The sequence below is a fragment of the Oryctolagus cuniculus genome, chromosome 2 (genome assembly GCF_964237555.1).
Source record: "Oryctolagus cuniculus chromosome 2, mOryCun1.1, whole genome shotgun sequence".
In the NCBI taxonomy this organism is placed as follows: domain Eukaryota; kingdom Metazoa; phylum Chordata; class Mammalia; order Lagomorpha; family Leporidae; genus Oryctolagus; species Oryctolagus cuniculus.
In genome coordinates this window covers 83,949,864-83,963,154 of record NC_091433.1, presented here as the reverse complement: position 1 = coordinate 83,963,154, position 13,291 = coordinate 83,949,864, and positions in this window count along the sequence as shown.

Below are 13,291 nucleotides of genomic sequence, written 5' to 3'. Positions count from 1 at the left end.
GTGGATTTTTTTAAGGTTTTATTTATTTATTTGAGAGGTAGAGTAACAGACAGAAAGAAAGGTCTTCCACCTTCTGGTTCACTTGCCAAATGGCCGCAATGGCCAGAGCTGTGCTGATCCAAAGCTAGGAGCCAGGAGCTTCTTCTGGGTCTCCCACATGGGTGCAGGGGCCCAAGGACTTGGGCCATCTTCCACTGCTTTCCGAGGCCATAGCAGAGAGCTGAATCGGAAGTGGAGCAGCAGCCCCCATATGGGATGCTGGCACAATAGGCAGAAGCTTAGCCTACTATGCCACACAGTAGGATGTGAAGTATATACACATAACATTACTTCAAATTAACTGAGAAAGTTGAATGAAATATAATTTTAGGACCCAAAATGAGATTTTCAAACTAGGGAATGGGATATTGTCTGACCCCTGAAGACAGGGAAGTGCTGGCCACTGCCCTCAAGAACATAGGGAGGCAAAGTCATTCTTTCTGATTAAAAAACAAAGACATGTCCCACCTGTCCAAGGAATGTTTTAAAGTAGCTCTAACAATAGAGTACCTATAACAATGGTTTAGTACCTATAACTATAAAGTGCCTCCTGTAATGTTTTAAAGTACCTCTAACAATAGAAATATAATGCAAGTCATATATATAATTTTTATTCTAACATTTTGTTAAAATGTATTTTAGAGCAAAAGAAACATTTATGTGTTATGCATATTTTAAAAATATATTTTAATATTTTAAATACTTTTAATTGTTAAATTTGTATTTTCCCTCTCAAGCTCTGGAAAATGAAAACAAAAGATTTCTCTGCTGAATTAACTACCAGTATTTCCTAAGCTACAGTAAAGCCATATGATCTTTTTCTGTGTGACCCATTAGAATTAGGATTCTTGATGCTGTCACGGCTGAAGTTGCATGTTGTTGTTTTTTTTTTCCCCAAATTTAATACCTAATAGAGATTGCTCCAGCCTAATCCAAGCAAGCTCTAGCCATCTCTATTCTAAAAGCTAAAAAGGGGTCCTTACTGGCTTCTTCATTTCCCCGTGACTTTCCTATAAAGAACCATCCACGCAGAGGTTTGTGTGAGCTTTGGAAAACAAAACTTGAACTGCTCCCTATGTTAATTCCCTTCAGTGGCATCCCGTTTCACTTAAAATACAATTTGTATTTTTTGATAGCACCCTAAGCTTCCCATGACTTGGTCTTCTGCTTTCCTCTATGACTTGTTCATCCCAACCTGGTATACTAACCTTCGCTATTTTTCTGTTTTTAATACCCCAAGTTTACTCCTGCCTTGCAAGGTTTTCCCCCTCACTCTGCTCTCTGCTTTTCAACTGTATCTCCCATGACTTTCTTCTTGTTGTGTAGGTCCCAATTGTTTTTTCTTTTTTTTAGGTTTATTTATTTATTTGAAAGACAGAGCATCCGAGAGAGACAGAAAGAGATCTTGTGGGGCTAACGCTGTTGCACAGTGTGTTAACGCCCTTGCCTGAAGCGCCGGCATCCCATATGGCCACTGGTTCGACACCTGGCTGCTCCACTTCCAATCCAGTTCTCTGCTATGGCCTGGGAAAGCAGTGGAAGATGGCCCAAGTCCTTGGGCCCCTGCACCCACATGGGAGACCCGGAGGAAGCTCCTGGCTCCTGGCTTCGGATTGGCGCAGCTCCAGCTGTTGTGGCCAATTGGGGAGTGAACCATCAGATGGAAGACCTCTCTCTCTCTCTCTCTCTCTCTCTGCCTCTCCTCCTTCTGTGTAACTCTGACTTTCAAATAAATAAATAAATCTTTAAAAAAAAAGAGAGAGATCTTGCATCTGCTGGTTTACTCCCCAAATGGCTACAACATCCAGGACTGGGCCAGGCTGAAGCCAGGAGCTAATAAAACTTTAACTGGGTTGCAAGGGCCCAAATACTTGGGCCATCTTCTATTGCCTTCCCAGAATAACCAGTAGAGAACTGGATCAGAAATGGAGCATCGGGACTTGAACTCTCATATGGTATGCTAGTGGCACAGATGGTGCTCAACCCTCTGCTCCACAACCACGACCCTCTGTTCATTTTTCTAAACAGATTAATGTCAGTTCTTATGGGAAATTTTGATGCACCTAACTTACCCTTCACATTGTAGTAATAATAACATATTCCACATTTTCAGAGTATTTTGCAGTTTATAAAACACATTTTAATCTACATGGCCACTTGACCCTTGTTATTTTCTTAGAGTGTAGTGATACACACATTGTTATCTACACTTTGTAAACAGAGAGGCTAAGACACAGCATCTATTATTGGAATTTATAATGTAGAAATGAGGGTAGACACACAAATGATAAACTATGGGAAAAAGAAACATTTTAAAAATATTCATAACATAGTGTTATATAATATAGATTAGATGGCATTTACCTTACATTTGATAAACCAGGGATGCCTTTGGCAAACAGAAAATATTGGGCCAAGTACTAAAAAAAAAAAAAGACAACATTTTGTCCATTCTATCAAGAAAGTAAGAAGAAAATTTGAGGGAGATAGCTTGCTGAGAGTAGGCTTGCCTGTGAGAAAGCCTGCCAGTGCTTAGCAAATGAATATTTTTAGGAGCTTCAGATGTGGCTGTGCTGGAGAGAGTGATTGAAGAAAAAAAGTACTATGCAAATTTTTCTCTTATTTTATATTCTATTTTCAATTACATAAAACCTTTCATTAAGTGTGTAGAACCAGATTTATGTGTGGATTTAGGCTGGCATGACCAGTAATGCAGAGTCTCTTTCTGTCTAAAAATTAAATCTCTAGTACATTACAGTGCCACATGGAATTGTTTGTATAGAATTAGTGTTCCCATTAGTGCATTACTCTTATTATTGACAACAATGTTCAGTTATAAAAAGTCAATATTTGCAACTATATCAAAATAAAGCATTTTTATTCTTTTAAATAAATATATTTCTGAAACATACTTGCAAATCTGAGTGCAAATTATTTCCTTTTGCAGACATTAAGAAATCACACTGCCTTTCAAATAAATAAAATAAATGTTTAAAAAGAAAGGTGAAGGGGGTATAAGGAACAATTCCAAAAAAGCGAGAGGATATACTCAATCAGAGAAAAACAGGGGAAACACATTGCTAGTTACTCTGGAGAAGGAGGGAGGAAGAAGAAAGAGAAGTGTGAAGATTCTGTGAAATGTCGGAAAACCACTTCTCAATATGATCCCTCCATAGAACCTCTTTCCTTCTCATCACTCCCATATCGTCCACCAAATTACTAAGCAAATGAAAGTTTTAGAAAAGATCTATTTATTTATTTGGAAGGCAGAATTACCAAGAAACAGAGGCAGAGACAGAAAGCGAGATCTTCCATGTGTTGGTTCACTCCCCAAGTGGCCGCAACAATCAGGGCTGGTCCAGGCTGAAGCTGGGAACCTGGAACTCTGTCTGGGTCTTCTACTTGGTCACAGACACTCAAGGACTTAGGCCATCTTAGGCTGCTTTCCCAGGTGCATTAGCAGGGAGCTGGATCAGAAGTGGAGCAGCTGGGACTCGAACCAGCCCCATATGGGATACTGGAACTGCAGGCAGTGGCTTAACCAACTGTGCCACAACACCAACCCCACACAAATGAAATGATTAAGAATGAGATGGGGGGGGGCAGTGCTGTGGCTCACTCGGCTAATCTTCCACCTGCAGCGCTGGCACCCCGGATTCTAGTCCGGTTGGGGCGCCGGGTACTAGTCCTGGTTGCTCCTCTTCCAGTCCAGCTCTTTGCTGTGGCCTGGGAGAGCAGCGGAGGATGGCCCAAGTGCTTGGGCCCCTGCACCCACATGGGAGACCAGGAGAAGCACCTGGCTCCTGGCTTCGGATCGGCATAGCACCGGCCGTGGCAGCCATTGGGGAGTGAACCAACGGAAGGAAGACCTTTCTCTCTGTTTCTCTCTCGCTGTCTATAACTCTACCTGTCAAAAAAAAAAAAAAGAATGAGATGAGGGGGTTGGGGGAGAGTACAGAATCCAAAATGATGGCAAATTTTGCCTATATTTGAAGGTCTAAGGGACTCCTACTTAATCTTTTGGTTACCTTAAAATCGATTTTACTCGAGGTCATGATGATAGCAGCACCTGTCAGGAACTAGTTCAATATTTTTCACACAAGACAATCACCTTGTGTTAAATGCCCTCAGAAACATGGAGAAATTCCTGAACAACATGATTTTGCTAACACAATAATTCTTCATTCTGCTTAGCAGTTGATTTCTTTGCAGATGAAATCTTTGCTGAATCAAAGTACATTAAATTTACAAACAATGAACAGTCCCCTTTCAGGGATTTAATATACTTTGTTTGATGGAACATCATTTGTTGTTTTTGTACTGGGTTGGAAATACTGATTTCAACTCAAGTGTCACTGTGAGAGATACCAGATACCAATGCGAATGTGAGATGATTGCCTTGTGTGAAATTTGTATGGGATTTTGAGACATGGTTCCTTGAATCTTGAACTCTTCAGAAGGATCAAGGATATAAAGGGGGTAAGAGAAAGAAGAGGATGCTTGAGGGTTCTTTAGAGAGAGCTGTTGATCTGCCAAGTCATCCCTACAAAGGTGGGGTGGTGAGAAGACCTCAGTGCTGGAGAGAGGGATGCTAACATTTAACACAAGCACAGTAAAATGGAGCTTCCAAGTGCTTTCTGTGTTCCCTGCAATTCTGATAAATTGATAACTATCCCAAAGCCGTAAGTTAAAGTGGCTTTATTGGAACACACCTACCCCTTAATCTTTTGAGCAAAAAAAATTTATAAGAGCTGTCATTAGTCCAAATGTGAACTACCGAAAGGAAAGAGATGTGGGCCATAGGCCTTAATATCTTGCCAGAAGTTTTCAATAAGAGCAAAAGAGAATAGCAATTGAGGTAAACCACCAAGAATGAGGTCCTGTAGTACACGTGACAGCCTGAGAGATCCAATACCCTCAGATATTTTAGGAGTGGCCACATTGGGGCTGGCGCTGTGGCGCAACGGGTTAAAGTCCTGGCCTGAAGCTCTGGCATCCCATATGGGTACTGGTTCTAGTCTCAGCTGTTCCTCTTCCGATCCAGCTCTTTGCTATGGCCTGGGATAGCAATAGAGGATGGCCCAAGTCCTTGGGCCTCTGCACCCACATGGAAGACCAGGAAGAAGCTCCTGGCCCCTGGCTTCGGATCAGCCCAGCTCCGGCCGTTGCGGCCATCTGGGGATGATCCAGCAGGTGGAAGACCTCTCTCTCTGTCTCTACCTCTCTCTGTAACTCTGTCTTTCAAATAAATAAAATACATTTTTTTTAAAAAAAATGAGTTGCCAATAACTGTAAGGTCTGAGGAAGCCATGGAGGTACCATTAGGGAGTCAACTTACTCACCAGCCAAGCCCAGGGAGATGGAAGTAACCCACCCAACTCAAGTCTGCTTTAAGTTTCTCCTCTCAAATACCATGTCCCAACTAGAAGCCCCAAATAACAAAAAATGTGCTATCTTATGAGAGAAAAGAGTGAAAGAAAACATAAACCAACCCTGGAGGTATGCTATAACCATCTACATGCCCAAAGAAAGATAGTAAAGAAACATTTTTAATGAAAAATTGAAGAAGATTAATTCCTCTCTTTGCTAGGATGCCTTCCATTACCAGGAGAAAAACAAAGTGCTAATGTTTGTGACTCATGTTCTCATGATTGTCAGTTACCTAAGAATGAGCAGAAAAAGTATGACTATATTAAATTTCCCATCTATGAGCAAAGAAAATAACTCACCTGGGGTGGGGCAGGGGGAATGTTAACAGATCATGGCTGGTAAAAAATATATATGTATACATAGAATTGCATTTTTATTTCTTCCTGGAAGTCCTACATTTGCCGTCATAAGTACATTTCAAAGATCCCTCAAGCATCTTTTTGAAGCCCCCAGAAGCTCAGAATCCAGAATACCAGAATTTAAGCCATTTGATGCTCATCATTTATTTAATAACCATTTTGAGGGTGCCTACTTTGGCTGAGTACTCTCTATTAGAGTTTCACCTGCATTATGTTTTTTATCCTCACAGCAATACTCACTCTCCAGTAGTGTAGGGCCCTTCAACATCTCATTTTCACTTAGTCCTCCAAAACATTTTGTGAGGTGGTGATGGCAGGGTTATCATCTCCATCTGGCTCCAAGGAAATTGAAGCTGGAGGCGTTAGCTCACCAAAGACCACAGCAGTAGTGAACCTCCTCACCACAGTCCTGGAATGACCAGGGCTCTGTCCAGTACCATGAGTACATCATCTGCCATCTTAAACATTTGCTGTGAACAGTCTGTATAGTATCTCTTCACACCTGACTGCATTTCTCATTCTGTCCTGATAAATCTTCATTTGTAAATTCCATCCCTTATTTCTATTTCTTTGTGGTCTACTTCCTTTAGCATTAGCACAGAAGTTTGGACCTTCCACCGCAAAGTAATGTGATAAGAAAAGTTTGGAGACGGTATTCTCTCTTTTGTTATAGCAGTATGTCCTTACATTTCTTTCTAACCCATATTTGAATATTAATTATTTCAAAAGACTCGTCAAGTGGAAGTAGGCATCTAATACAATGCAAATTTTTAAGAAAGTAATCATTTCAATTCTAGGATCTGTCAGTCACTTCTGAGCTTGAAAATTCTTCATTCCAGCATTTTCTAGTACTTTTTCTGAAATAGACAGTGTATTAATCTGCCTGGGCTGCCATAAATGAGTACTGCAGACAGAGTGGTTTAAATAATAGAAATTAATTTTCTCACACTTTTGGAGGTTGGAAGTCATCACGCTTATCCTCACAACAAGAAAAATTATGAACAAAATAATGAAAATCAGCAGCTCTTCTTACATCTCTCAGAGGATTGAGGCCACAAGGAAATCTGTATCACCCTCCCCCAAAGTGGAGACAAACAAGTGGATATAGAGAATCAGAGCTTACTAGGTACAAAGCCCATAGCAAAAGCCTGTAGTGCTAGAACACTCTAAACTGACAAATTCCTAGCGGTTCAGGATACACTGGTTGAAAGTCAAAAATTCTGAGGAAGCCCAGTCTCAGGGCGCCCTAACACTTTCATGATTTTACCTCCAGGAACCCTATCAAGTATTCAAAGGTTACAGCTTAAGGGTAAAAGAAATGAATGGCAGGAAGCTTCTACAACTTTGAAGCTGCTCTTTAAGTAAAAGAACACCAAATTTAGAGTACACAATTAGGACACAAAAGCAAATGAGAAAAGAAATCATAACAAATAAATACAAATTTTTGAAAGGCTGAATATGCCACAAGCATTACAAAAATCGAGAAAATAGCACAATATTACATTAATTGACTTTGCAACATATCTACATTTCCCCAGTTTTAGCAACTTATATTTTTATCACCTCATCATACAGTTTTTTTCATCATACAGTTTTATGAAAATAATAATCATCTGTAAAGAAAACAGAAAAAAAAAAACCAAGCAAATGTTTCGTTTCGCTTTGGTTGCCCAGAATTTGCCATTATTATCAATACTTTAGGCAAGTTTCGGCATCACAATTCAATATTGGTGATGTCCATGCATAGTTTTAGGATTTCCAAGTATGCAAAAACCTCTTTCATGCTTTTCTCCTACTGAAGCTGTACAACTTTAAGCACATTAAGAACATTTACATGTTCTTGTGTACTAACTAATTTAAATCGTCTTTTGAGTGGTTTGCCCTTGAGGAAGCACAGTCAGTGTGGGAATGTTCCTGGCAGCCATCCCTAACTGGAAGGCTCAGCGTAACTATGAATGGAAGGGACAGATGATCACATAAATGCAGTTCACTAAGTCAACTAATTCAACTCCCTAAAATGCCCCTAGCTAGGGTCATTAAGGATGCTGGATCTTCAGGAAAGTTGGAGAAGAAATGACCAGCTTCCACTACAAATGTCTTTCTTTTGGGTGGGCATTGTGATACGGTGGCTTGAATTGCTGCTTGGGACACCTGGATCCCATAGCAGAGTGCCTGGAATCTAGTCCTGCCTCCATTCCCAATCCAGCTTCCTGCTCCTATGCCAGGAGGCAGCAGTGTCCCAGGTACTTGGGTTGCTGCCACCACATGGGATACTTGGCTGGAGTTCCTGGCTCCTGGCTTTGGCATAGCCCAGCCCCAGGTGTTGGCAGACATTTTGGGAGTATGCCAGTAAATGGAAGATCTCTTTCTCTCTCCCTTACTCCCTCTCCCTCTTCTACTGTGCCTCTGACTTTAAAATCAATAAATCTTTAAAAATGTCTTGCTTTTGCAAATTTTCAGAGCACATAACATTGCAAATATATTGGTAGAACCTCCCCACACTCAGGGATTAGGTATGCCAGAAAATTAAGCTGTATCAGTTTCATAGATCCCTAGATCAGGATTCAAGCTGTATTAGTGTGATTTTTGTTGCTATAACAAAATGACTGAAGGTTGATACTTTATAAAATTAAATAAATAAAACACTAATTTAAATTACATTTTTGGAGGCCAAAAATTCAAGATCAGATGGCCCCAGTGGTTTGGCGAATGACAAGGGCCTCCTTGGCTACACCACAACATAGCAGAGATGTAGAACCAGTTACATGTAGAAGGAAGTCAAAGGCATTGAGTGGCCTTGTTTCATAAAAGCCCACTGTCACAAGAGATAATTCACTCCACAAGAACTTCCAGCAGCTACACCTCCAATGTGCTAATTGCCAGGAGTACCCACCTTTTAAACATTCCACCACCTCTCAACATCACCATACTCCCACACACCACGCTCCCAGTCCCTGAATCCTATGGGACAAGCGTGTCCAAACCATAACACAGGGCTCTGCCTTCATGGATGCAGAATATTGTGGGTGTGTATCTCTCTGGCAAAAGTTGGGTCAGGGAATGACTTTATTCTTGAATTGCTCACGAAGGGATATCTGTAAATCCTTTAAAAATGCAGGTTTACATTTTTTTTCTCCCTATTCATTTCCCTCCCAAACTTTTCCCTGTGGAGTCTTTTAAAATCCTTCCTACTCCACTTCACCTTTAGTAGAGTGGAGCAATGAGTTTTGTTTTAAAATGCAGACTGTTGATTTCCAACTGAGGATGGAGGGGAGTGAAAACAATGAAAATAAAAGGTCACAGATTCCCTCAGGTGAGTCACAAAGCTATTTATGTATTTTTTTAAACTTCATGTCTAAGAATTGGCTGAAAAGTGACAATTCAGAATGGTTGAGTGGGAGGGGATGAAAAAAAAAATCACAATTCTGTGACATGACACACAGGCTCCACACCCTGCCTGCTAATGACTTACAGAATTAGGTAGCAGCCCAGAGAGGGAGAAATTAACAAACACTGGCACTGAGAAAGGCAAGTTTGCAGCAGTGAGGGTAACAACAGATAGGACCAGTGAGATGACAGGATTTGCAGGGACAGTTATAGACAATGGTCTCTCTCGTGTGGTCACTGGGCAGGTCCTGGATGAACTGCAGGCAGGAAAGGGACAAAAATGTCGTGCTGGAACTCTGTGAAGGTGAGCCACTAGGCAGAAACTCCAGGCACAAAAACGAGCAAGGATTCTGGTTCAGCTTCCACCTGAGAACGATCCTTACAGGGGTAGGAAACATCCGGCCCGTGGGCCATATCAGACCTACAATATCATTTGGTCTGGCCCTGCCAAGGCAACCACAGGCTGGACTCAAAATTCAATAAATCTATAGCAGGCTAATTTGTAAGTTTATAATTTTTTATGGCCTGCACACAATGTGATAAATATCCAAGTGGCCCCTGGCTGCAAAATATTCCCCATCACTGCATGGGAAACAAAGACAGAGAGGAGTTCCAGTAGTTACTCCCATACTGGAGTAACTGGGCTCAATTCCAGACTCTATCCAGCCTTCAATTCCATCTTTCTGCTAATGCAGACCCTGGAGGCAGCAGTAATGACTGAAGCAATCAGGTTCCTGCTGCCCAGGTGGAAGACCTGGATTGTGTTTCTGGCTCCTGACTGCTGCCCTGGCCCAGCCCTGGACACTTCAAGTGTTTCAGGAAGTCAATGGGAAGATGAGTGGGTGGACGCTAGGTCTGTCTCTCCGTCTAGGATAAGAGAGCTCTGTCTCTCTCTCTCCCACCCCTCCCTCCCTCTCAAATAAATAAACATGAAGCAAAATTAAAAAAGAAAAGGGAAGCAGCAAAGCAAGAAAACTATGTCTTCCCAAGTGATCACTTTAATATCCTGGCACAAGAATAAACACTCTTGCCACTAAAACTAATGAACAAGCAAAAATAAAATAAAAAACTATTCACTGTTATAGTATCCTCAGGTTTGGTGATAAACTCGTTTCCTTACCTCCATTTTTATAAAATATTTCATAGTCATAAGGAGCTCTGAACTTTTATCCAGTAGAGGCTCCCCACAGAGACATAACCTATAAGTTACAATCTTTTCCAGGAAAAGATATTTTAATAGTTAAAAAAGTGAGACTTAAATGGGGTGGTAATAAATTGTTTTCTTCCTCCAAGCTTTGTTGGAAGTATGGATATTCACATTCAAACAGAATTGTTTTATAGGAAAATTTCAGAGGCTGCATTATGAGATGAAATCACTTACAGAGCCTGATTTCAGCACAGTCAAAACCCACCAAGGAGGTAAATTTGGATTTCCAAGTCCCCAAATGCCACACTGGCCCAGATCCAAAGTGCAGTAAGCACCTTAGTGAAAACAGTTTAAATGATGATTGATAGGGGTTCTATTTTAGTTTTTTCTAAAATGTCATTTCTTTTTAAAAGCCCCAGGGCATGCAACGAACAAAATATATCAATCATTAAAATATTTAAATTCACTCGTAGTGATTAATAAAACATCAAAATGAAATAGTTTACAAAAATGATCTTGACTAACAATCTCAACAACACACTCATCCCAGCCAACTTGTTTTTCTCAACTCCTCTCACTCCTCATCCTCAAAATTTTCTAAAATGCAACAAAAAAACATAGGGCATCAATTCCATAAAAAGTACTCTAAGGTTTAAAAAAAATGAACACATTCTCAGTGGATTTAAAATTATTAGTGGAGGGCCGGCGCCGCGGCTCACTAGGCTAATCCTCCGCCTAGCGGCGCCGGCACACCGGGTTCTAGTCCCGGTCGGGGCGCCGGATTCTGTCCCGGTTGCCCCTCTTCCAGGCCAGCCCTCTGCTGTGGCCAGGGAGTGCAGTGGAGGATGGCCCAGGTGCTTGGGCCCTGCACCCCATGGGAGACCAGGAAAAGCACCTGGCTCCTGGCTCCTGCCACCGGATCAGCGCGGTGCGCTGGCCGCAGCGCGCTGGCCGCGGCGGCCATTGGAGGGTGAACCAACGGCAAAGGAAGACCTTTCTCTCTGTCTCTCTCTCTCTCACTGTCCACTCTGCCTGTCAAAAAAAAAAAATAAAAAAAAAATTATTAGTGGAGACATTATATTCTGACTCACCATTTATGAGTGCTTATAGGGTAGGGCTCATAAACTGGGACAAGGACCAGACATAATCTTCAGGTAGATTTCTATCTAGCCAAACCCATGTTCAAAAACATTTGAATTATCTACCAATATTTTTTTAAAGGCAAGATGTTTCTTACATACACACCAGATGGGGCTCAATTTCTGACCTGCAGTATGCACAAAGCTGAGTTGTGGCTAACTGTTAGATAAGGAGGTCAGAATCTCACCAGGATCTTAAGGACTCCCACTTTTTTACACTTATTATCCCCATTTATTTAGGGTACCATGCACATATTTGAGGTTACAACATATGCTATAAAGAAGAAACAAATATTCATGGAAAAAAGAATGAAAAGGTACCTTATTTTGGTGCAAATCAATTAAAATCTATGCATTTTTTTAATCACATGCAGCTTCTGTGAACTTTTGAAGACTCCTAGTGCAATGCAGAAGCACTTAGCTGGTGGGCAAGAGAGGCAGCAGGTGTTTCAGACACTGACAGGTGTGCAGCATGGTAAGACATCGAAATGGAGGCAGGGGCATTCCTACAGGGGAGAACCACATGAGCAACACCACAAAGGTACACAAGGTAGAGAGTATGGAACACGTCTGGTAGTCTGCTATGGTTTCGTGACTCCTGTGATCGGAAACAAAAGGCTGAAACAGTAGGCAGCAGTCACAGCACGGACTTCCTCAGCCTCTGTCTGGTATTCTAAGTTTTAGATAGAGGAAAACTATATCAGAACTGGGCTTCAGGATAGTTTTCCTATTAAACTCTAATAACCTATAAGAATCCCTGTGGCAACTTTGCAAACAGCAGTCTCACTGTCTTTAATTGTATTGTCCCTTCTGCAGAATGAACTCATCACTAACATTATATTCAACCAGCAGCTTAGAACACAAGAAACCTTTTTCTTCCAGGATGCAGATGGAATATGGATGTAGCAAGGAGGATATTGAACTTCCTGCCCGCAGACCAGAGCTCTGTCATTAGATCCTGACTCTTACTATGTGCTTTGGGGCAAGGAGCCGACCTTCCATGAAACTTCCTGTAAAATGCTGGTAATGATAACCTTCATAAGGTCATTGCTGGAATCAAATAAGATCAAGGATACAGTATTTGAAAGTATTCAGCAAACAACACAATGTAGTAGAAGTAAAGTTTGTTTCATTATTAGAGATGCATTGGGTTTGGTTATATTCTAGCTCCTTTCCCAGGAAGTCTTTTCTTTCTGTACTCCTCAAGGAAACTGCCTATTTAATATACATTTAATCCAAATCTTGGCCTTTTTTCTTATTGATATTGTCTTTGAAGGATCATACTGTGTTGGTTCTCTTGATGACATCCCAGGTATCAGCTCTAACTACTCATCTCGGTTGTTTTCCTGTATCCTCAGCCACTTGTCCTTCCTCCCAGTAATCTACATACCTACTCAAAGCCATTATGAATAAGCTTCAAGAGCAATTTAAAATTGAAATCTCTCTTTTCTTGATTCTGGCCTTATGAACATAATTCTTCTTTTTAATACTCAACGTTCTCTAACTTATATTCAAATATCCCAAATTAAGTGCCTTATAAAAAGTGTAAAAATAAACAAATAATAGGACCACTGAAGGCCTGATAAACTCAGAGAAATACCTCAAGCCAGGTTTTTGGAGAAACGCCTGCAAGCAGAGAGGTAAGGTGAAGATTAGAACACCAGAGCTGCATTTGACCTGAAGGCAGTTGTCGATGACCCAAACTCTGTGCTCCCGTGGATAGAACTAGCTACAAGGGGCAAGAGATCTAGAGCTTGGAGGAGCGGGGACTTCGGGGAGAACTCTTCATA